We start from the raw sequence: 26,587 nt of genomic DNA on the forward strand, positions 1-26,587 counted from the left end.
TAGAGGTATGGAAGCTTCTTGTCCTTCTTCAAAGCTGCTTCTCTTTCTTCTATTCCTTGTTCACCCTCTACTTCTCTTTCTTCTCTTCCTTGTTCACCCTCTTCTCTTGTGTTCTTGGGGATGATTGTGTAAGCCTAGAGATGAGTGTGGGTGCTTAGAGATAAGTGTGGATGCCCGGAGCTATGTCTATTAATAGGAAAGCAAGCCGCGTGATGCTAAAAGTATGTGAAGGAAAGCAAGCACGCTAAAAGTAGGTTCAAAAATCAGCTCGCAACCTGCACGTCTAAAAGCGCATCTAAATGCACATCTATCAGTGCATCTACACTGTTTTAGATGCACCTATAGACATGCTCCACAGTAGAGACGCGGTGTTAGATGCGCTTTTATACACTCCGCAGAGTTTTGACATTTACAACTCATGCAAGAGCAAATTTTTTGGGTTGTTTATCAATAGGATGCCTTCATCTTCAACAAGTAGCTCCAACGAGGATGAGTCCCTCTGTATCCACCATCGCAAAATGTGGTTGGAGCAAAAAATCATATGTATGTGTGATCAATGTCGAGGAAACATATATCGTGTACACAAAATCACTCAATCACGTCTCAAAGTATGGAGAATGGGATGCGACCGTAAACATGGTAAGTGTTAAAAAGTTAAGGTTGATTGAGATACCTATGGGTGTTCATGTGTTTGAGTTATGATCCCGTTTTAATTTGATATAGGATGCAGTGCCACACCTGCATATGTTGCCCTATGCTTGTCGTGAGAAGGTGAAGCCCTCTGCCATTACCTCATGAGGTGGGATCTTCAGGAGGGACCATTACGGATGCATGGAGTGATGGTGATAGTAGCCCTCTGCCATTACCTCATGAGGCCGTGGGGGAGGTGTTTGATGATATGGTGTGGGATTTATATGTCCATCAATCTTTAGGTAGGGATGATAGCATGGAGCAGGATGACCTTTTTACCGCAGCATCAACTCCACTGTTTGAGGGGTGCACATTCTCTGTTCTAGCAAGAGAGTGTCCTACTTGTAGAGAGGCAAGATATAGAGTAGATCTCAAAACTTTGGATGTGCCACGTAAGGTTTTGCAACATTTTGGTTCTTGGCCCCTACACCTGTTAAATATGCTCAATGCCCCACCCTCTTGGTAAGCACTAGTGGTCCAAGGTGCTCAAGTTGTAAGGCCCCCATATGAGGAGAAGCCATGTGTGAGCCCGGGACACTGGATGGATCCTGACATACATGTCAGATGAGGTCTATCAATGAGATTGTTCATGGTAGAAATGTGATTGTGTGGGAGCCCCTTACCACTAGCTGGCCCCCAGCTCGGGGGTCCCATGAGGGCCAACGGCCCCCCAGGTGGGGGTTCGGGGGTGGGAGCCCCCGAGGCAACAGTATAGGGAATATTCCTTGAATATTCCATGGATGACTAGTCGGTTCCAATGACTAGGTTGACTGGTCGGCTCCACCGACTAGGTCGACTGGTCGACTCCACCGACTATGTTGATCTGACTACCACCTTCATAGCTATAAAGAGGTGACCTTCCCAGTCCATTGTATCAGATCAGTTCAGATCAGATCAGATCTTCCAGCTAGTAGCTCTTCACCTAGTATCTGTCTAGATCGCCAGCTAAGCACCACTGTGGGAGCACACGAGTGGATGGAGCCATCATCTGTACTACATCAGTATTGAAGGAAAAGTTTGTTCCTCTCCAGTTTGCTGTGTACTCTCTATTCTTTGTTCAATTTTTGTTCTACTGTGCCGTGTGGTATTAGAGCCCAGGCAACTCTAAGGATTGAAGAATAGAAGAGAGGCGAGGGCTTCAATAGCATACGGAGTGATGGCAATAGGAAGCGGCTCCACAAGAAGCGGCTCGAGTTCAGCAACTATTGCTGCACCAACAATCCAGGTGTTGAGGATTCATCCACTAGCCTTCACTAAAGGTAAGCTAGATGGTATAAACTACACTCTGTGGAAGTTTAAAATTACTAATATTCTAAATTCATATGAGCTTCTAGAGACAGTACTGGGGACTGACCTAAAACCACAAGGAACCCTCGACCCAGCAAATTTGGGGAGTATGATACCTACTAATGCTGAGACGTCTAATGAAGGAGAGACATCAGAGGTGTTCATAACCCGAATCAAAAATCTGCGTGACCAGATGGCTGGTGCTGAGATACAAAAAAGACCATGCTCTAGGTGCTTGCTTCAAGCCATACAAGGCTTTCTTCAACCTGCAAACAATGAACAGCATGCACATAACCTAGTGGCTGCTCCATATAGACCTCTTCTTGCAAATCACCATGCAAGAAAGCATTCTTTACATCCATCTGAAGTAAAGACCCTCCGTTTGATGCAGCCATAGCAATGATTGCTCTTATGGTTTCCATCCTTACAACCGGACTGAATGTTTCTTCATAATCAATGCCATATGTCTGTGCATACCCCTTGACAACTAATCTTGCCTTGTATCTGTTCACAGAGCCATCTGCATTGTGCTTCACCTTATAAACCCACTTGCAGCCAATTGCATTCTTGTCTTTAGGCAAAGGCACTAATTCCCATGTAGCATTTGTTGAGATATCGAGCTCCACTCGCGATATGCTAGGGTGACTGTTGTGCATTTATGTCACTGACTTGTTAGTTGTGGAGATGCGGTTGGTACACCACCCACGAATAATAGCCGGATGACAGCTATCCTTATCTACTCTAGTTTGTGGCTCAGTTAGTAAGCCACCTTAGTTAGTTGAGTTTGGTTTGAGACCCACATATAGGGTTCTTCTATTTTCTTTGTACTAGAGTTCTTTTGGCTTTCACAACTAAGAAGAGGAAAACTATTTTCAGCCTCCACCTTTGTGTGTATTCCCCCATTGTGCATGTGAGAAAGCCGCAAGTGAGACTCCTTCCCTCTCTCCCACAATCTTCAAATGGTATCAGAGCCTTGTTCGTGATAAGGAGCTCAAGAAAGCAAGCCAAGTTCGTGGTGTCCTGGTAAGAGGACTAGTGTTGCTTTCCTATTTCGAGTTTGGGAGCAAATCTCTGCAGGTAGCACAGCCAGAAGTGCAAGAGTGCATTGTCTCAGATTGAGACGCCCTTTATTTTTCTGATTCGAGGCTATTTCGGGGCCCGTTTTGAAGGAGAAAGTTCTTCGCAGGCACTCAGAAAAAGGCCTTGTTTTTGCTGTGCGACCACCGCTCGGCTAGTCGGTGAAAAGTTGCCGCAGAAATCGCATCATATGCCTGTGTGCAGAGATATTGGGAGCTGCAGATTCATGCTTGTTGCCTATTGATGCAAAATCGTCACTAGGAAGTGACTGTGTGGTGAAATACCACTTTCGTCAGTTTTGCAGATCTGCCCGTGTGAGGCAAAAGCTGTGTTTTTTGCAGTGACAGAATATTTTGCAGTGTTCTGTAATGGCATCTGATTTCACAGATTGTCACTGAAAAGCTTGACAAGAACAACTTCCAGGCATGGAAGTTTAGAATGACAAATTTCTTGATGGGAAAAGGCTATTGGGATTCATTATAGGAAATGAAGAAGAACCTGTTCTTCCTAATGTTCCCAGTCAACAGGAAATGCAGGCATTTAAAGGATGGCATGAGAGAGCTAGGAAAGTTATGTACTGGCTGTCTATCAGTATTTCGGACTCCATGATTGTGCATATTCAGGATGCAAGTACGCCAAAGGAGGCATGGGATACTTTGGAAAAAATGTACAGCACAAATACGCAAGCCAGGAAAATGCAACTCAAACAGGAGTTGCACAATGTGCAGAGAGAAAACATGAGCATCAATGACTACCACATGAAGGTGAAGAAAATTGCGGATGCACTTGCTTCCATTGGGTCGCCAGTGGATGATGACGATTTGGTTTCTGTGACCTTGAATGGTCTAGGAAAGGATTATGCACAGTTCCAGACATCCATTGCCATCCGTGAAAAATTTCCTGATTTTGAGGAGTTGATTGCTCTTCTAATTTCTAAAGAGCAGAGAAATGGTGGTGCATCTTCTTCAGCAGGAACTTCAAAAGAAACTGTCCTCTACTCAAATGCTGGCAGAGGTAGATAGTAAGATAAGAAGAGACCCAGTGCACGAGGCACTGCATGTATGGTCAAGGATATATGGTGAAGATATTAAATCTATCTTGACCATATCCTTGCATGCCTTTGCTTTAATTTTTATTGGTCTGCCCTCAGGGTAGCCTTAGCAACCATGAGATTTTGAATTTGGATTTGCTTTTTGGGAAGTGCATTCAATCTCTCTCTCCTCTTCCAAGTTTTTGTTAAAATTTGGACGGGCATTCATTGAACATTCCCTCTCTCTTCTGTTCCATTTCTCTCCCCATCTCTCACATTGGTCAAGATCCACCTCTCTCTCTCTCCTCCTTCTCTCTCTTGCAGGCCACATGAATAAAATTCATCTTGTTGACTAAATGAATAGTTGATCTGCAGTGTTTCAGGTCTACAGCACAGCTGCATATTACACATCAACAGCATCGCGAATTTTCCTAAAGAATCGCGAATTCGCTCATCACCATCAACCCGAAGGAAAGTTCATCTATGTCTTGATAGTCAATAAAACGATTGCCGAGGAAGACCTATGAAAAAGCCTAGCATGACAGCCCAAGCCACCCGGATCTGTAGCTCAGCTTTCGTTCGATCTGTCATTTAATGCGATGAACCTTCCAGTCATGACATAATTGGACGCTTATGGTTTTCAGTCCAGGTAACGCGTGACCCAGCCCCGTTCTTGTGGTGGATGAAAGCGACAGAATGGTAGTTACGTGCAATCCAGGGAGAAGCTCACATTTCCGCGCAATTTCGACGTAGATCAGTGGTCTTTAAAAGAAGAGACCCCAACACAGTCAGGCAGCAATTGTCCTTGTTCTATCCTCGATTCCTCAATAGCTTGCAACTTGCCTTCGTGCTCCACTAGCATACTTGCACCTGATTCTCACGTTGCCATGGGCAATCTCTGCTGGAGCAGAACGCCTGATTCCGGCACTCCCCTCCCTACCCCTACCGAACGCATCAGGCGCAGACCGTCGTACATTAGAGCACACGATTACGGACCCAGTACTTTCACCTATGAGGAACTCAGCAGCGCAACCAATGCCTTCCGTGAGCCCCTCGGTCGAGGCGGGTCTGGTAATGTTTACAAGGGCGTTCTTCTTGAAGGTCCACTAAAAGGACGCCATGTCGCTGTGAAACGGATTACTGATATATCGGATCACGGACTCAAACAATTTGAAGCAGAGGTGGACACTATCAGCCGAACTAGACACGTGAACCTGGTGCGATTGCAAGGATGGTGCTCCGAAGGTGAAAGGTTACTCCTTGTGTATGATTACATGACCAACGGCAGTCTGGACCACTTCCTCTTCAACGAAGACCTTGGGCGAGATCTTACTTGGAGTCGGAGATTCACCATCGTTTGCGGGTTGGGATCGGCTCTGAAGTACCTTCACGAAGATAGTGACAAGGTGATCCTACACCGAGACTTGAAAGCCAGCAACGTGATGCTGGATGAGCATTTCCGCGCCAAACTGGGCGACTTTGGGCTAGCGAGGCAGGTAGATCACGGAAGGTCGGGGCACACGACGACTCTAATGGGAACATGGGGTTACATGGCGCCGGAGCTGTACGAATCTGGGAGGGCGACGACGCAGTCGGACGTGTTCAGCTTTGGGGTAGTCCTGTTGGAGGTTACGTGCGGCAAGAGACAATTGGAACGAGGACCAAATGCAGGATGGACGCTCGTGGACTTCGTGAGGAGACTGTATGGAGACGGAAGGCTACTGGACGCAGCAGACGGGAGGCTGCGGGGCTTGTTCCACAAAGAGGAGATGACGCGGGTGCTGACGGTGGGCTTGGCTTGCTCGCATCGTGATCCCAGAGCTCGACCTTCAATCCAAACAGCTCTCAACGCCCTCCAAGGGCACACGATGCTTCCTGAGGTGCCACTCGCCAAGCCCCTTCAACCCAGGCTTGAGTTCTACCCGCTCTCTCCCACCCACGAGCTCGAGTCTTGAACACACCATCTGATGAGAACTTTCTTGACGATAGCCCGGTAGTTTGTCTTCGTTCTTGCAAAAGTCTTGACGAGTCATCCACGATCGCTCACCTAATAAGTAGTGCATATGCACACCGATCGGGAATGTAAAGGCACATGTAGTCGCCAATTGAGTATTTAATGAATAGCACTAGGGACAGAGATATTAAGCAGAAATCTCGCATAAGCAGAGGGCCTATAAGATCACACTGTTTGTAACGATCAATCCACTACAATATACAGTTCGGTTGTTGTGGTATTCTCTCGTGCAATTCTGTGATATTGATCTTTCAACCGGATGATGAGTCATCCATGATCGCTCACCTAATAAGTAGTGCATAGGCACACCGATTGGGAATGTAAAGGCACATGTAGTCGCCAATTGAGTATTCAATGAATAGCACTAGGGAGAGAGATATTAGGCAGAAATCTCGCATAAGCAGAACGTGATCAGGGCCTATAACATCACACTGTTTGTAACGATCAATCCACTACAATATACAGTTTGGTTGTTGTGGTAGTATTCTCTCATGCAATTATGTGATATTGATCTTTCTTTAACATGTCTACCACTAGAGCAATATTGTCCACTAAATTAGCGGCAAGGACATCCGGCATTTCCACTCCTTGAACTCATACTAGACTCTTAAGCTATTGTTTAATAAATTTTGCAAGTGAGACAAAGTATTGCTTCTAAATGACATTCTATGCAAAGATCATGATTCTACATCCATAAATGGACTATGGAAAGCCAAGATTTGATGAAGAGTTCATGTTTAGTTTCTCAACCCAAGGCATTTGTATTCTAACAAATCTATAGCTTCTATTAGAGTAGCTTTTAGATTAGAATCTAACAAAATAGCCCAAATGATGAGATCCCCATAAAATTAAATATTTTATCAAGAGAACTCACACAATATGAGAGCATGTACATCAAGCCTTTGAAGCTCATATATTCATGTCCAAGTAATTTGAGATGAAAAAAATCAATGAAGAGCATTTATATCAATGGTTTCATCTTGAGCCAAGTCTAACGCACCATTAACAAGTCTATCTCTAACTCTATACCGAGTTGATCTCCTATATCATCATCATACTCTAGCATCATACGTTCACCTAAATGTACTTGATCATCTTCTTCAATAAAGTGTGGTGTTTCTTGATGATCGTTGTCTTCTTTCTCAATATCGTGATCTCCATCTTCCTCCCGTGCGATGTCATTATGCGCATCTTCCTCTTGTCTCATATTGTGATCTTCATCTTCTTCGCTAGATTCATCTGGATCAATTGGATCCGGCATTGGTAGTGGCATCTCCATATCCAGATCCCTATCTTCAAAAATTTGCTTACTTCGTGGTGCAACTTGGATCACGTACCACCATCTTGGATCAAAACGACCCGGATGAAAAACCACCTATATTGAAGATGGGTGCCAAATGTCGTCAATTATATATATTAAATTATTCTTAAGTACGTGTATCAATGGATCTTTAAAAACGAAAGCTTCGATTAATTAAATCATTAGTATGCACCTGCTCACAGTGCTCGGGAAGAACAAAAGTATCACTTTCATCGGTCCAATGTTTGGTGAAGTCTATTGTAAAGAAACCGCTACCTTTCTCACTGTCGCATGGGGACCGTTGTAAATAGTTCTAAACATTTTACATCAAGAATGAAAATACTAAATCGTCTGAAATCAACTTCATAGATTTCGCGTATGGTTCCACAATAATCCAACTGTGAGGAGAGAAGATTGGTATCCGAAGCATTTGCTCGGCTATCTTGTGTGAAGTTAGCCATGACTCCACAATCATATGTGACTCTCTTTGAATCGATGCATTCCACGTGAAAATGTCGTCCATATGACCATAATGCACTGTACTTTTTGTACTGTAAAAGAGCATCATTAAAACAATGAAGATGCATCTATTTTATAGCGTATATTGCCACAAATAATTACTTAATTATGTCAAGAGGTAAGAAACTTACATGCATCATACATCGAGATGATAACTCTTGCTCGCACTCGTTTATTGTCTCTCCATCGTGTTCGACTTTACGTAGAGCCAGTTGTAGCCAATCAAGTGACATGTGAGTGGGGATATGGTTGTGATCACCTGTACATTACTTTGAATCTCGTCCTTGCATTTATTCTTTCTGCTTTGGCCGCCTCATATCTCTCAATCCACTTCTGCATCTCCTTGCTATTGAGGATACAAAACTTATTGAATGTTAAGGGCAAAAGCAGCAACAGCAAAGAGGAACTAGGGGGGGAGTCCTTAGATCATTAGTCCTTAGATTATTATCATTAATACGTTGTATCTAGTTTATAGTGAGATATGAAAAGACGGAAGTTCTAGGATCAGGCGGAGAACTGAATAGGCACGGCAACCATCACGGCAACCGTCACGGCAACCGTGAAGGAGTTATGTGTGCCGGTTAGATAAGAGAGAAGAGAGCGATCATTCAGGGGGCTCATTGATGAGGATCGGAGCAAGGATCAGTGTGATCAGAAGAGGAACATTGTTATGTATCAGAGAGTACGGTGTTGTACTGCTCGGAGAAATGTAATACAGAGATTCTATTGCATCTACCTTATTGTTTTATCATGAATGATTCTGTCGATCACTGTTCTACTCTATGAATTTTCATACGCAGTTCTGAAGTACGATTACGCATGTAAATCTGTCGCAGTAGTGCGTTTCGAGTTAGTCTTCAGAGTAGAGAGGGCTAACACTTTGGCGACCACGGAAGATTTCCATGTTCGTCGCGGTGGATACCCCGGAGAGGTTGGATGCTCCCCATCTGTAATACTCTGATTCCTCGGTGCATGGACTAGCGCATGAATGACGCTGGGAGTGAGCCAGGGGGAACATCGCGCTCTCCGGCACGGCCTCGGGAGCCTGCAACTCCAGTATCGGCACGTACAACCCGCGAGGAACGGCATGACAGATATGTGGCTTAACGTGATCTTCTCTTCGGCTTCTTCACGGATAGTGAGAGTAGTAGCCGCTCTGACACACCTCCGCTGATCCCAGGAGAGGAAGGTCCAGTCGTTTCCGGTGTTCAGGAGGAAGGCGAATTCTCCGGACGCAGTAGCCCGTTCGATTTAACAAGTACTCCTCCGGAAGACGAAGCGTCACCGTTGCGGAATTCCCCACCACCGAGTCCCAGGAGACGGAGGGGTGGTGTGCCTGCAGGAAGCGGAGCCCCAGGTCCGTCACCAGATCCCGGTAGGGGAGGTGGAGGCGGTGGAGGCGGAGGCGGGGGTGGAGTTCCGGCGGTAAGTAGCGCGGCTATTCCACCACTGGTACCCAGGATGATGGTGAAGTACCCCAAGTTTTCGGGACGGGATAAGGAGGATGCGGATGCACATATACTGTCATTTGAGATGGCATGGATGGTGAATACGGCTCCACCAGTGCAGGCGACAGATCTTATGAAGATGGCGACTTTCATCCCGACACTGCAGAAGCAGGCGGCAGTATGGATCGCGCAATATGGAGCTACCCATTTCGCCACGTTTGATCTACTGCGGGATGCCTTTTTGCTCCGGTTTCGGGAGGACAAGACCCGTGTTCATGTCCTGGCCAAACTGGGGAAACTGGAACAGAAGAACCAAGAAGTGGAGGCGTATGCGGCCAGGTTTCGGTCGTTGATCCGCCGCCTCGATGCAGCAACTACCCCGGCAGTCCCCATCCAAAATGCTTACTTCATGGAGGGGCTGAATAAAGGATTGAAAAGGTCCCTGGCATCGTTGGATCTGGAAGCTCTTTCATTGGAAGAAGTCGTCCAAGCAGCGGTGAGGGCGGAACAAGTCCTGTTTACTTCCAAGGGAAGGAAAGGAAAAGTGAAGTATGAGGAGGCTGAGGGAGACTCCGATACCGATACTGAGGAGGAGTCGGATCAGTCGGATGAGGAGGAGGACAAACGTTCCATGAGGCGGAAGGCTGGAAAAGCGGCAGGGAAGTTATTTCCGGAAGGATCTGCTGCCGGAGCCAAAAGCCGGGATAGTGGAATAGGGTCCTCTTCAAAAGTTCGCAAGGATACTTGGTGTAATCGGTGCCGGAATGCAGGACACTTAGCAGAGGAATGTGGTTTGAATGAGCGGTGGTGTGCGATTTGCCAAACAGCGACGCATACCACGGAGATCTGCCGCTATAACGCACGAATAGCCCCGACACCAGCGGTGGCGGCGGTAGTTGCGGCACCAGCCGCAGCACCAGCCGCGGTACCAGCCGCACCGGCGAAAAGACCTTGGCGGCCGAGAACGGCTGGAACACGTGCAGATGAACCAGCAGGGGAACGGACGTTCCTATGTTTTTATTGCAATCAACCCGGACATCGAAAGGTAGATTGCGAATTATTCAAGCGCCACAAGGCGGAAAGGGAAGCAACCCGGGGATCCGGAGAAGGCAAGTCCGCACCAGCAGTGAATGCGGTTCTGATTATCGAATGAGATGATGCCAGTCAGCAACAGGATAGCAAGGAGCCTAGTCCGACGTCCGAAGAAGTACCGGAAGTACCGGCGGGTGTCCCTGTTGAAGGCAAAGTGGGAGGAAGTGCGAGCGGAGATGTGCTCGTGGTCACACGATCCCAGGAAAAGGTGCGGGAATACAAGGCCCAGCAAGAGAAGGGGAGACCTACGGCGTTGGACTGGCAGGCACAACAAAAGGTGCGGTCGACGGTCGTTGAATGGGTCCAGAAAACCCCAACGGTGTTACCTAGGCCGAGCGCGGAAAAGGCAGTCTCGGTGACGGAGAATGGTGCGAAGGTGGCAAGGCGCCTGCAAGGAGAGCAGCCAGAAGCGACTTGTCTACCTACCAGTCAGAAGGACAGCCTGATGACCGGCGAGGAGGGTGTTGAACCATATGATTTATGGCAGGATTTGCGGAAACAGCAAATACACATGACAATGGAGCAATTGTTAGCATTGGTACCCAATTTCCGGAGTTCTCTCATCAAACAATTGACGGAACCAGTCAAGGCGATGGAGTCGGAGATGGAAGCGGTAACAATGGAAGTGTCGTCAGACGAATCTGCAAAGCCTGAAGCGGAAGTACAGCCTCCTGTTTTTGATGAAGCGGTCCCGGTAATTTCCGTAACACTGGAGAACAGCCGTGTGGGAGGGGTGTTGCTGGACGGAGGGTCTGGGGTCAACATCCTGTCCGAACAAATGCTGGTGCCATTGGGTATCACAAAATGGGAATCAGCACCCTTCGCCGTTCGGATGGCAGACCAACGGAGAGTGCAGCCGTTAGGATTGCTCCGTGGATTGAAAATGGAGGTTTGCGGCGTGAAGTTCGAAATCGCTGCGGTGATTCTCCGGATGGAGGATATTAGCGGGTCATACCCGTTATTGCTCGGACGACCGTGGTTGCGGCAGGCCCGTGTGAAACAAGACTGGCAATCAGACCGCATCACCATTCGGAAAGGAAAAAAGAAGCTGAAGCTCTCGGTACATACCAAACAAGGGCTGAGGACACCATTCCGACCGACGATGGCGGAAGGTATCCATATGATGGACGGAATGGGGGTCGAAGAGGAGGATGACTACTTCAGTAGGAATACGGAGCTGGTAAGCTTGTTCGAGGTCGATGTGGTTGCCGTTTTAAAGCAATATCAGCATCAGATTCCCTCGGCTACGCAGGAGTCATCCAGTTCCGCGAAAGAACCAGTCGAAGGGAGTCTACCGGAAGGCACAGGAGACATGCCGGACGAAGCGGGAGTGGCGGAGGCGGAAAGAGTTTTCGAGCAGGAACTCCGTCGCTCGCGGAGGGTCAAAGAAGACGAGCTGCTGGATCTTAACCTCGGGACGGAGGAGGAGCCAAAGAACGTCCGTGTCAGTGCGAAGCTCGATAAAGGATTTCGGGGAAAATTGGAGACATTGCTGAACTCCTTCAAAGACGTGTTCGCCTGGGACTACACAGATTTGCTCGGCATCGATCCCAAATTCTATCAGCACAGGATCAATCTGCAGAAGGATGCGATACCGGTTCGGCAACAACGGTATAGAATGAACCCAAACTATGCCCAGAGGGTGAAGGAGGAGCTGGACAGGCTGCTAAAGGTCGGGTTTATCTATCCGGTTGACCGTGCAACGTGGCTTTCGCCAATAGTGATTGTTCCAAAAAAGAATTTGAAGTTGCGGGTCTGTGTTGACTACAGAAAGCTTAACGCGGCGACAATCACGGATCCGTTTCCCTTGCCGTTTAATGATACTATGCTGGATACAGTGGCAGGTCACGAGATGTATTCTTTTCTGGATGGCTTCAGTGGGTATAACCAGGTGCAGATGGCACCAGAAGATCGAGAGAAAACAGCCTTCATCACGGAGTGGGGAGCATTTGTTTTCCTGGTGATGGCATTTGGGCTAAAGAATGCTCCGGCAACATTTCAACGCATGGTCCAAGAAATATTTCATGATTATTTACTAATCTTTATGCAGGTATTTCTGGACGATTTCAGTGTTGTTGGGAGTCGCGAGCAGCACCTTGAGCATCTGAAGAAATGCTTAACCCGGTGTAGGGAGGCACGGTTGTGTCTGAACCCTATGAAATGTGCATTCGCCGTGGGCAGCGGTATGCTGCTGGGTTGCATTGTCTCGGCGGAAGGCATTGCGGTAGATCCGGCGAAGGTCGAAGCGATTCGGCAGGCAAAGGTTCCTGGCAACGGTAAGCAGCTCGGGAGATTCCTAGGGCAGGTTAAATGGCACAGCCGAATGCTGCGGTATCTGGCGGATGTGGCGACACCACTGTATGACCAACTCAACAAAGTACCGGTAGTCTGGTCTCCTGCTTGTGACTTAGCTTTTCGACGGCTCAAACTGATGTTGGCGACAGCACCGGTGGTTCAGCCGCCAGATTGGACGAAGATGTTTCATGTCTTCGTGGATGCCTCGGACGTGGTTATTGGTAGTGTCCTCATGCAGGAAGCGACAAGCAAGTGGTTCCGACCGGTGTATTATGCAAGTCGTAGGTTGTCAAAAGCCGAACAGAATTACTCTATGACGGAGCGGGAAGCATTGGGGATGATTTATTCCGTAACAAAGTTTCGTCACTACCTGTTGGGGAATCGGTTCACGTTTCATGTGGATCATTCCGCCTTGTTGTATTTGGTACACAAGCCCGAGCTCACTGGAAAGTTGGCCCGGTGGATGCTGCTTTTACAGGAGTTCGACTTCACGGTGGTCCATCGACCAGGAAGTACACATGCCGTAGCGGATTACCTTTCGCGGTTGGAATCTGGCGAAGACCCGATGGGTGTGGAAGACGATTTTCCGGATGCCCAGCTGTTCGAACTGGAGGCGGTGGTACCGGCAGCTCCAAAGACGTGGTACGACGACATGTTTCACTTTGTCGACACGGGCCAGATGCGCGACGGAATGTCGCGAGACCAGCGGAAACGGCTCGCGCTCAAGAGCAGAGACTTCCGGATCATTGCTGACCAATTGTATAAGCAGGGGCTAGATGGTGTGTTGCGACGGTGTGTGTACCCACATGAGCAGGAGGTCATCCTGGAAGAGGCTCACCAAGGAATCAGCGGTGGACACTTCGCAGGAGAAGTAACCGGACGGAAGGTACTCCAAGGAGGTCTGTGGTGGCCAACATTGATGGGGGATGCGCATAGGTTCGTCAAAAGATGCGATGTGTGCCAGAGGTTGGGCCAGCCATCAGGTCGGGACCGGATGCCGCATAATCCCATACTCGCCCTCGAACCGTTCATGAAGTGGGGGCTGGACTTTGTAGGTCCATTTTCGCCGCCGGCGCGGAGGACAGGTAACCGGTATATCCTGGTGGCGACGGATTACTGTACCAAATGGGTGGAGGCCAGAGCACTGAAGGATAATTCGGCAAAGGCTGTGGCCAGATTCCTCTATGAAGCCATTATGACACGGTACGGATGTCCGGTTGAGCTCGTCACGGATCAAGGTGGGCATTTCCTTAATGCGGTGTTACGGGAACTGGTTACCCGGCACCTAATCATTCATAAGAAGTCCACAGTGTATTACCCTCAGGCAAACGGACAGGCGGAGTCCTCGAATAAGGTGTTGCTAGTCATTCTGAAAAAGCTGGTCAATGAAAATCGGACAGATTGGGATGAAAAACTTTACTCCGCATTATGGGCGTTCCGGACTTCCTATAAGGTTGCGACGGGGTTCACGCCATTCAAGTTGGTTTACGGAGTTGAAGCAGTGGTTCCCATGGAATTCCTAGTACCGAGTCTGCGGATTGCAGCGGCCGAGAAATTGGGCTGGGACGAGTCCGTAGACCGGAGGATTGAACAGCTGGATCGGCTGGGTGAGGAGCGGTTCAACAGTGCGTATCTTGCACAGGTAGTCCAGGACAGACGGAAGGTCTGGGTGGACCGTCATTCAAAGAAGAAGACCTTCAAACGGAGAGATGCCGTGATATTGTTTAACACTCGGATGGGTCCGCATCCGGGTAAGCTGAAGTTACGGTGGGGAGGTCCGTATTGGGTGGTGGAGCGTTATGGTGACGGCACGTTCCGATTAGGAACACTACAGGGGGAGCTGTTGCAGAAGCCGGTAAATGGATTTCGTCTCCGACCATATACAGGGCCCATGCCACCTTACCCATTTCCGGAGAAACCACCTGTGATGATCATTTCCAATGCATTTGTAGCCATTTCGGTGGAGAAACCGATGATGGGGGCTATTAGTACGCACGTGTGGTCTCACTCACTTTATTCCGAGAAACGGTGGGAGCAAAGCCTCGTGTTGCGGAGCGCGGACGCCGCCATGCAATCTACTGAATCTTCGAAGTGGGGCTTTTATCAGGATGATGGGACACTTGATCGTTGCATGCAAACAAGGAGTTCACCAGGGCATCCAAAAGGCAATTTGGAAGCAAAAGGGGGCTTATTTCCAACTCTTTGTTTTCCAGAACTCTTCTCCCTCGCATCCCAGCTTCTCGCCGCTATGGTGGTCTCCATCTGATCAATCCGTTACCTGTTGGGGATGAGGCTGTGCAGTCTTGGCTGACACGAGCTCGTCTGGTGGAGTTCGCGGGTTTGCCATGGGCTACGACACCAGTTCATCCATTGGCGCAAGATATCTTGGCGCAGCTTGCACGCGGGCGCAAGGTCGTGGTGTATGGAAAGACTTTCACCTTGTGCAAGGAGCTGGTAGCGGCCCGGTTGCACTTGCCGGTGGATGGTCCATGCAAAGTCACGAAGCTTAACAGCAGTGCCATGGAGGCAGCTCTCGGCGCAGGTTGCAAGGGGGAGTACAACATGAAGAAGCTGGATGCTTCGAAGAAGACATGCTACAAGTTTATTGCGGAGGCACTCTGGCAGAAGGTGAAAGTAGAGCTACTGGGACAGACCCAGTTTACCTATTTCCAGAGGGCGGAGCAAGGGAAACCGGTTCCCTGGACGAAGCTGATGGCGGACAGAATCCTGGAGGTGGCCAAGAAGCTCTTGAAGCCAACGGCAACATCCCGGATGGGGCAAGTCTTATTTCTTTTGTTCGGACCAGATGCGGAACCGGTAGTCCCAGGGTCGTATGTGGAGGTGGAGGAGTCCACAGACGATGCTTCGGACAAGGAGTCCAAGGAGGTGGAACCAGCAAGATCAACAACGGAGGGAGCTCTGATGCCAAGGAACTAGGTGACTCCGGTGGTACCTGCGGTGGAGGTTACGGCGGTAGTACCTGCGGTGGTGGTTCCGGCAGAAGTTCCACAGGGCAGCCAGAGGAGTAGGCCAGCGGTCTCAGCAACATCGAGCCGCATGGCCAGTTTATTGAAAAGGAAGTTGGCTCTCGTGCCGGAAGGAGCAATGTTGAAGAAAACCCGCCCCGAAGCGGAGGCCTTGCAAGGGGGAAGCTCAGTCCACACTCGGGAGGACAGTTCGGGGAGACAGGCATGTCAGGAGGAAACCCGTGTAGTCCCAAGGGGGAGTGGTGAGCTGCAGCTATCTCCGCCGGTGGAGACCTATGATCTAGTCACGGCACGACGGTTGGCGGAGCGCTTGCTCCAATGTTTTCAGAAGGGGCAGCTGGAGGAGAATGAGGCGAGGTTGCGCCAGGAAAATGCCAGGCTGCTCGAACGCAATCAACAGCTGCAGGAGCAGTTGTTACGATTCCAACAGATGGATGCACGGCGACAGCAGGATATGGAGGAAGCAAGGACAGCGATTGTCGCCCAAACTCAAGAACACCTGCGGCTGACGGAACAATTGACGGAGAAGGCTACAACTGCGACCGCCAGGGTGCAGTTGTTGGAAGCGGAAGTGATGGCGTACCGGCAACCCTCTAGCTCTACACGCATGCTGGACGAGGCACTTTTGTTGGATTTATCGGAAGCCTTCGTCGCAGAGATGCAGGGTATTTTTCTTGATCATCAACGTCAATTGCGAGTAGAGCTGGAGCGGGCTTGCAGGCCTCTCGATCGACGGTTGGCCAGGAGGGATGAGGATGATCCGGCGAGAGGGGGTGCAGGAACAGCATTTTTACCACCAGTACCGGTGACGGAAACTGCGGCACAACTGGAGGGTGGAAGTTCTACATCGGCAAATACTCTCGGGAAGCAGACAGCGGCGGGACCGGTGGATTCTTCCGAAGGCTATGTCAAACGGATCGCCGAACTGGAAGAAGCCCTCCAAGAGCGAAGGCCAGAGGAAAAAGACCCGAGATCGCACAGGTTCCCGCAATAAAGCCACGACCCCGAGCGGACGCAGCAGCCGCTTTTGTGGCAGCTTTTCCGGAGCCAGCGGACGGGGAATCCTTTGACGCAAGGCACTTTTTGCAGCTGAAAGAACACGTCGCGGTGGTGCAACAGCAATGTGACGATGCCAGATCTCAGCTGTTGGCACTCAAGCTCGCCCGGAAAGAAGAGCACCATCAACATGAAGTTGAGGTGAAGAGCCTCATGGCCGATTTGCTGAAGCTCAGAGCTACTATGGCAGAACAATCAACAGGTGCCCAAACCAAGGAATTGGGGCGGGTAATGAAACGACTGGATGGTGTGGCGAAGAAAGCAGATCGCACTATGCGGGTAACCGATCTCGAACTCGCTCTATCTGAGAAGACCCGACTGCATGAAGAGGAGCTACAACAGCTGCGGAGAACGAGTCATGTTGAGAGAGCAGCTCTATTGGTCGACCTGCGGACAGCATGCCGCTATATTCATCGGATGGCGGCAGTAGCTCAGCAGGCGGGGGCGGCGGCACCACCTTTCTATGGACAGCTCCAAATTTTTGTGGATGCCCATGCTCTCAACCCGCAGCAGCTACCTTTACTTCGACCGGCACAAGCGGCTCCGGCAGTACCAGTACCGGCGCCGGCGGCTCCAGCAGTTCCGGTGGCGGCGGACGACGACGGTGGCGACGTCGAGGATGAACCGTAGCGGAGACCGGTGGGTTCGGATGCGGATCCGGAATCCGATTCACCGGGAGTGCCAAGTGTTAAGGGCAAAAGCAGCAACAGCAAAGAGGAACTAGGGGGGGAGTCCTTAGATCATTAGTCCTTAGATTATTATCATTAATACGTTGTATCTAGTTTATAGTGAGATATGAAAAGACGGAAGTTCTAGGATCAGGCGGAGAACTGAATAGGCACGGCAACCATCACGGCAACCGTCACGGCAACCGTGAAGGAGTTATGTGTGCCGGTTAGATAAGAGAGAAGAGAGCGATCATTCAGGGGGCTCATTGATGAGGATCGGAGCAAGGATCAGTGTGATCAGAAGAGGAACATTGTTATGTATCAGAGAGTACGGTGTTGTACTGCTCGGAGAAATGTAATACAGAGATTCTATTGCATCTACCTTATTGTTTTATCATGAATGATTCTGTCGATCACTGTTCTACTCTATGAATTTTCATACGCAGTTCTGAAGTACAATTACGCATGTAAATCTGTCGCAGTAGTGCGTTTCGAGTTAGTCTTCAGAGTAGAGAGGGCTAACATTGAATTTCTACATTTGCTCTTCGCTCATCTTTCTTTCAATCCCTTTTCCTTGGGGAACCTTGCCAATGATGCGATCATCATCCTTGTTATGCCAAGCTTACGGCATATGGGGATCCGTGGATGCAAGAAACTCCATGATATATACTAATGACTCTTGCACAAGCCATCCCTCTACCATGCTTGCTTCTGGTCTTGCTCTTTGTCTTACAAATCCCTTCAAAGTTTTCATAAACCGCTCGAGAAAAAACATCCACCGACTATAAACGGTACTTGCAATAGCCACCTCATGAAAAAACATCCACCGACTATGAACGGTACTTGCAATAGCCACCTCATCAACTATGTGCACAAGCAAGTGGACTTGAGTTGTCATAATGCTCGAGGGAAAGTGCTTCTCAAGCAAGCATACGGCTTCGATAGATTCCACCCTAGCCTTCTCGATGCTCGATATGGAGATCTCTTTTTGAGATATCCACCTATTTCACATGCCCATGTAAGATATTTTCATAATCAGTCTACAAATTATTCACCTTAAATTGAAGAAAATGCAATCAATGCAATTTGATAGTAAGCATACCTCACAATACCACTGATCTTGAATATAGCATTTCTAACATCTTCTTGTAAGCACCCTTTTATTGTAATTGGGAGGATAAACTATCAAAGCAACAAAGAAGTCATGTCAACAATATAACATAATCATAATTATGCTAACGCATCACGATTATCGGTACACTAATTCTACAGCTTAGAATACCTGTAAGACCTTGTGCCAATCATGGGACTTGAGCCCACTAAGCTTATTATCCTTTGAAAATGCTCCTTTCAAGCAACGCATGTACCCTGTCGGTGTCTGGAAAGAGGCAATGTGCGCCTTGACCACTGCCTCCTCCCTCGTAGAGAGGATCCACATTGCTTTTAGGAGGATAAATTTTCTCGAAGCATGCACTTGGGGCCACAACCGAGACATCCTATTCATAGCACGCAAGTCTTCTCACACTTCTCTCGAGTCTTTGGAACCAACCAAGTGTGCCCAAATAGTAGCCCCCACATTCTTGAAGATATGCATGGGATCCAAGAGATGATTGATTTGTAACTGACCCCAATAAGGAAGCTCGTGAAAGATCAATAGCCTCTTCATACCAGGAGGAGGTTCCTCTCCACTTGCCCTCCAAGCCTGAATCCAGTCACTTGCCTTCAAATATGATGGTGGTGGATCAAGCTGACCTCCACGTGTGAGATGGTCTAGCGGAAGGTATCAAGCATGACCTTCATAAACATTTTTCCTCATATGTTTGGAGTATTGTGCAAGCGATTTCAAACCCGGTTCACAAATAGGACAAGCATGGTGTTGAGATATCGAGCTCCACTCACGATATGCCAGGGTGACTGTTGTGCATTTATGTCACCGACTTGTTAGCTGGAGATGCGATTGGTACACCGCCCACGAATATGACAGCTATCCTTATCTACACTAGTTCGTGGCTCAATTAGTATGCCACCTTAGTTAGTTGAGTTTGGTTTGAGACGGTTCTTCTATTTCTTTGTACTAGAGTTCTTTTGGCTTTCACAACTAAGAAGAGGAAAACTGTTTTCAGCCTCCACCTTTGTGTGTATTCCCCCATTGTGATTGTGAGAAAGCCTCAAGTGAGGCTCCTTCCCTCTCTCCCACTATCTTCACATGGTATCAGAGCCTTGTTCGTGGTAAGGAGCTCAAGAAAGCAAGCCAAGTTCGTGGTGTCCTAGTAAGAGGACCAGTGTTGCTTTCCTATTTCGAGTTTGGGAGCAAATCTCTGTAGGTAGCACAGCCAAAAGTGCAGGAGTGCATTGTTTCAGATTGAGAAGCCCTTAGTGAATTTATTTTTCTGATTTGAGGCCGTTTCGGGGCCCATTTTGAAGGCGGAAGTTCTTCGCAGGCACTCAGAAAAAGGCCCTGTTTTTTGCTGTGCGACCACTGCGCGGCTACTCGGTGGAAAGGTGCCGCAGAAATTGCATCGTATGCCTGTGTGCAGAGATATTGGGAGTTGTAGATTCATGCCTATTGCCTGTTGATGCAAAATCGTCACTAGGAACTGACTGTGTGGTGAAATACCACTTTCGTCAGTTTTGCAGATCTGCCCGTGTGAGGCAAAAGCTGTGTTTTTTTGCAGTGACAAAATATTTTGCAGTGTTCTGTAATGGCATCTGATTCTCTTTCACATATTGTCACTGAAAAGCTTGACACGAACAACTTCCAGGCATGGAAGTTTAGAATGACGAATTTCTTAATGGGAAAAGGCTATTGGGAATTCATTACAGGAAATGAAGAAGAACCTATTCTTCCTAATGTTCCCAGTCAACAGGAAATGCAGGCATTCAAAGGATGGCATGAGAGAGCCAGGAAAGTTATGTACTGGCTGTCTATCAGTATTTCGGACTCCATGATTGTGCATATTCAGGATGCAAGTACGCCAAAGGAGGCATGGGATACTTTGGCAAAAATGTACAGCACAAATACGCAAGCCAGGAAAATGCAACTCAAACAAGAGTTGCACAATGTGCAGAGAGAAAATTTGAGTATAAATGACTACCACATGAAAGTGAAGAAAATTGCAGATGCACTTGCTTCTATTGGGTCGCCAGTGGATGATGATGATTTGGTTTCTGTGACCTTGAATGGTCTAGGAAAGGATTATGCACAGTTCCGGACATCCATTGCCGTCCGTGAAAAATTTCCTGATTTTCAGGAGCTGATTGCTCTTCTAATTTCTGAAGAGCAGAGAAATGGTGGTGCATCTTCTTCAGCAGGAACTTCAAAAGAAACTGTCTTCTACTCAAATGCTGGCAGAGGTAGAGGCAGAGGTAGAGGAGGCCGATCTGCAGGCCGTGGTAGAAATCAGAATATGCAGCAAACGCAAGAAAACCAGTCCTATGCAGGAGGACGTGGTAACTCTAGAGGCAGGGGGAGCCAAAGAGGCCGTGGTGGATGGCAGAGAAGCCAAAATGCAAACAGCAATGTTGAATGCTACTATTGTGGCAAAATGGGTCATATGGCTAAGGACTGCTACAAAAAGCAGAATGACATTATGAATGGAAAATTGCAGCAAGGCAATTATGCATCTTCTAGCAGGCAGGGTGATGACAGAAATGAGCATCTATTTATGGTGCAGCATATGATGCAGAATGGATGCAAGATGCAAGGAAAATGGAAAAGCCAGGATTTGTGGAGACTGGTGATGATACTGCACATCCTATTGTGCAGATTGGCAAAATTCCTTTGTCTATGCAGGATGGGAAAAAGAAATACTTGTCCAGATGATGTATTTCATGTCTCGAACATCACCAAGAACCTGGTTTCTGTTGGTCAGATGGTTGAGCAGGGCTTGCAGGTCAGATTTAATCCTCATGGATGCTTTGTTGAGGATATGAAAAATAATGGTCGCTTGATAGCAAAAGGAAAGAAGAAGGGCAGGATGTTTACGTTGGATGCAGACATGCCTGAATTGAGTGCAGTAATGTTTGCACATGGGACCGGTGTAGTTGCAGATATTGATATCTGGCACAAATGCATTGGTCATGTTAATATACAGGGACTTAAATCAATGCAAGCCCAAAATATTGTTGCAGGATTGCCTAAATTCAAGGTTGCAAAAATGCACAAGGTCTATGAAGCCTGTCAATTTGGGAAACAGGCAAGGAAACCTTTTCCTAGGCATGTTCAAGAGAGTAAAAAGCCATTGGAATTAAACATCCTAGCACCCTCGTACAACTGTGTTGATTGCAACTCTTGCATTTTGACCTCAGACTCTGACATCACATGTACATGGGATGTAGTGCCCCTAAAAATAGAATCCATCATGTTGACCGTACCCTCGTCATCATCTCGGAGACTATAGTCTTGCTCAAAGTGTGAAGGTATATGCATACCCTCGTCAGCCTCCCCATCCTATTTTAAGATTTCGTGTAAATATAAGATCTTGTCTCAAGGTTTCGTATCATAATGGTATCCAGTATTAACCATGAACTTAAATAGCTTTGACTTATCGATAATCCATCAACATGTGCAACACCAACGGTGGGTACTGGTTCGGGCTCCTCCCCATACATCCGCAAGTGGCGCATGATAATACAACGTTGATGTCATACTTCTCACTTGCAATGAGTGCAATGACAATACAACCTCTCCGTAAGCCACTTTGTGCTCCCGGGTGTTGGCGCATCATCTGAAGAGCTTCCACTCGTCCCTTCCATCTGCACACTTAAAAAATCACAACATAAGTTGCAAGGAAATATATTAATAGTAATAAAATAGCATCTATGAGCTTCTTTTTTAACTTTAAACAATAAGTGTCCTAAAGCATCGCTATATAGTGACGTTTTGCTCTGTTCCATCGCTATATAGCGATGATTTGCTCTATTTCGTCGCTATATAGCGACACTTTTAAATATAAGCATTGCTATATAGCGACGCTGTGGGCTACAACTCGAAACCCCACGACGCGGCGCTTTCTTTAGCAATCTCTATTGTGAGAAAAGCAATCTCTCCTCCCACCTATATCTGATGACCTCGCTTTCCTCCTCTCTATTCTCCACTCCTCACCACTCCTCACCCCTCTCCTAACACTTGTGCTCCCTCTCCACCCTTCTCCCTCTTTGCTTGTGTGAAAAGAAGTTTTTCAAGAAGGTGAGTCTCTTTGAGAAATGTAGGTTCGTTTTTTGTGAGATTTCGTTTTGTGAGTGTTGAAGCATGTTTCTCCTTGTATTGCTAAGGCTATGTGCTAATTTTCATGCTTGATTTTCAAGGGTTAAAGACAAAAAACGAGATTTTGTGAAAGAAAGAAGACTCACCTCTTCTAGTCTTTTTTGTATTTCTCTTCCTCCTCTTTCTCATTGTCTCCTCAATCCAATCCCTTTGAGAAGTTGTTTCCTTAAACTCCTCCTTCGTTTAACTAGTTATTTGAAAAATGGTATGTTTCCTCTCTTTTATAGGGCCAATCCACAAAACACCGAGCGGGACTATTCCAGGTAAGAAAGTGCTTCCTCTTTTTTCCTTTTGTTATTTTTGTTATTTGCATTGGCTTGCAGCTAGTGGTGCCTTAAGCGCTAGCTTCGGTGATGGGCGTAGGAACCCTCTCTTCCCCTCTCTTCCCTCTTCTTTTCCTCTTTTCTCCTCTTTCTTCTCTTCTTTTTCCCTCTTCTTTTTCCCCTCTTTCAATCTCTTTTCCCCTCTTCTTTTTCCCCCTCTTTCAATCTCTTTTTCCCTCCTTTCCTTCTCTTTTTTTTTCCCTCTTTCAATCTCTTTTCCCCTCTTCCTTCTCTTATGTTTTTTCTCTTTTCCCCTCTTTCAATCTCTTTTCCCCTCTTCCTTCTCTTATGTTTATGCTCTTTTCCCCTCTTTCAATCTCTTTTCCTCTTTTCCTCTCTCTTTCCCCTCTTTCAATCTCTTTTTCTCTCTTTTTCTTTTATGCTTAAGCTTTCTCTCTTTTTCTTTTATGCTTATATGCTCATGCATAAGCATAAGCATATGCTTTGTTTCCTTTCCCTCTTCTTCCTCTTATGCATAAGCATAAGCATATGTCTCCTTCTCTTATGCTCATGCATAAGCATAAGCATGAGCATATGTCTCCTTCTCTTATGCTCATGCATCAGCATAAGCATAAGCATGAGCATATGTCTCCTTCTCTTATGCTTATGCTTATATGCTCATGCATAAGCATAAGCATATGCATATGCTTTGTTTCCTTTCCCTCTTCTTCCTCTTATGCATAAGCATAAGCATATGTCTCCTCCTCTTATGCTCATGCATAAGCATAAGCATGAGCATATGTCTCCTTCTCTTATGCTCATGTCGAGGACCTCTCCTATCAAATCATAGCTGCCATAGAGATAATAGAAGATAGAAAGGGCAAAGCAGTGATGGCCACCATGAGGCGATTGATGAGCCACCACTTCAAGAGCGACATTGCTACTAATTAGTAGTATCAAGATGACCAAAAGAAGCAGGCGGTCATCGATGAATTAAAACAAAAATACCCTAACCCATCAAATTGGGAATTCAATGAGAATTATATGCGAGAGCGCATGGGTTTGGTCTTGAAGCATCGTAGATCAACCTTGCGTACTTACATCGCAAAGGGGATGGCTAAACCCAGCTGGGGAGACAAAGCTGATTGGAAGTTCTTCAAGAAGCAGAATAGGGACCATCCCAAAATGTTCGAGTGTCGGAGGAGGGCTACGAGGAGACGGCTGGACATCGTAGGTACTTCGCACTTTGGTGCAGGCGGACGGTTGGCGTTCGAGGAAACCGTGGTAAGTCTACTTCTTCTTATTTAATGTATTGTTCTATTTGTTTTACTACATATTACATGCACTTTATCTAACTCTCGTAAATTGGATCCACAGCAAGCTGCGATGGGTCGCCCTTCCTACAGATGTAGAGATGCGACGTGCATTTCGCATAGGAACAAAGCCGTGGTTTATTGAGCAGGAGGCAATGGGAGGGACGGTCGATTGGGCTGAGGTGGCTGCTCGCACAGTATAAGTCTACTCCTACTTATAATCTCACTTTTTAAATTGTTTTATTCTTTAAGTTCCAATCTAATTTTCAATTAATATGGTTTCACTCTTAGGGTCAAAGCTCGAGCGTCCCATCATTGGAGGCGAGCGATCACGAGGGCCAAGGATCAGGCGCACCTGACGAGGGTCAGGGAGTAGGCGTAGCTCACGAGGACCAAGGTTCAGGCCAGCAAGACGAGGACAAGGAGGACAACGATGACGATTCGAATTATGAGTAGTAGTAGTAGTAGTAGCAGTAGTAGTAGTTTGCATATACTTCACCATGTATATCATTTTGTATATCGGCTCATTTGAGCAATTTTGTATCACCCTTTTCGAAAGGGTAATTTTGTAACAAACAATGTTGTATATTTTTGACATGTATATGCTTTTGTTGCTCGATCATTTCATTTGAGTGATTTTGTATCACCCTTTTCGCAAGGGAAATTTTGTAATAAAAAACTTTTTTTGTAATTATAAAAAAAAAACAAAACATTAGTGGGGCAAAACAGGGCTTGCTATGGCCCTGTTTAGCCCCACTAATGCTTTTTTTAAAGTCTGTTAATCGTCGCTATATAGCAACGTTTACCAATGTCGCTATATAGCGACGTTTATTAGCGTCGCTATATAGCGATGCTTTATAGCGACTGTTCTTTTTCTATGCTTATAATGACGTTTGCGCCCGTTTTTTTTTTAAAAAATTAGTGTAAAAAACATCGGTATTTTCATCGAAAAAGGGCCTATGCCTTGTAGTGTTGATGATGTTGATGAATGGGAAGGACCATCAATATGCAACCAAATACTAGAGAGGATAATCAAGCTCCAAGCTTTGTGGGATGAGCATTAAATTACAATTGAGGCTCAAGATAATATGTTGAGACTCTTTTTTGGTGACATGGGTGGAAGAATAGGAAGTCAGAGTTCTGAATGCAAAAAACCAAGCTTAAGTAAACTCTTGGTATAACTACCAGAGTCATGGGATGGCATGCTTGATGGAATAAGAGTTCCTGCTTGTTGGGAGCAACTAAAATCAATGTTCAATGGACTTGCAATGGTTCAATGGCTCAACCTCAATGCTATAGAGTATGTATTGGTTCAGATGATAATTGACATGATATTGATCTTATTCAACCTAGTAAAGAGGACATCTATGTTGGAAATGCAATACTATGTTCTTGCTGGGAGAATGTGGGGAAGAGAAAAATTGAGCGTGATTGTTTTACGTGTTGCAAAAGTGTCCAAAGTGTAAGATGCCAAGAAAGGAGATGTTGGCATCTGACTACTTACCTATCACTAAGGAGCTTGAACTCCTAGTTAAAAGTAAAACAAATTGTCATGATTTGGTCAATATGTGGCATAGAAAGAAAAGGTAGTTAGGAAAGGAGACACAAACACAACCAGATTCTATTGGTAAATTTTGGGATGGATCAAAATGTTGGGAGGTGTAAGACTGTTGGAACCCAGATGTTGAATATGAGTTGCCTATTGTTTGTGGAAACTTTAAATGTAACAAAGTGTACACTACATATCCAAAGTCATGTTTCTCAGATGTTCTAAGAAGAGGATGAATGAACAAGCTGAAAAGTATAAATTTGTGTGTAAGAAATGTTGCTTTTCCAACAAGTGCAACAAGAAATTATGCAAGGTATACATATTTCCATATATGTGACCCTGATAATTGTCTATCTTGCTTCGGTTTATATGTAATCTCATATTTGGTGCATACATTAAAGAGTATACTAATAAACATTATTACCATAGGGTGATCCTCAAAATTTTGCATTTCTTATCCATTGGGATGGTTTTCAAGCATCTCGAACCACCCAAAAAGATTGCGGTGCTATTGAAATCATGGTTTTAAATGGTGGGAAGAACTCCTCGATAGACATTCTACCGGTACTATTGATACCATTTATTGTGTAAGAAAATATTTTGAAACTCAAATGGTGCATTAAGTACTTTTTTGTGACCTCTTATTGATGACCTAGAAAAAAAAATTATTGAGGGAATTGAAGTGCTATATAATTATCCGATGGAAAAAAAATTTGATGATCCCTTTGGTAGA

General features: G+C 46.6%; 1 pseudogene; it reads left to right on the forward strand.

Moving 5' to 3' along the window:
- Positions 1-4,971: 4,971 nt before the first annotated feature.
- Positions 4,972-6,039, forward strand: LOC147901698 (L-type lectin-domain containing receptor kinase IV.4 pseudogene; annotated as a pseudogene).
- The last annotated feature ends 20,548 nt before the right edge of the window (positions 6,040-26,587 follow it).

Source organism: Dipteris shenzhenensis, chromosome 5 (assembly GCF_047967505.1).
Source record: "Dipteris shenzhenensis isolate YYH24624 ecotype China chromosome 5, Dip_SZ_1.0, whole genome shotgun sequence".
NCBI lineage: Eukaryota > Viridiplantae > Streptophyta > Polypodiopsida > Gleicheniales > Dipteridaceae > Dipteris > Dipteris shenzhenensis.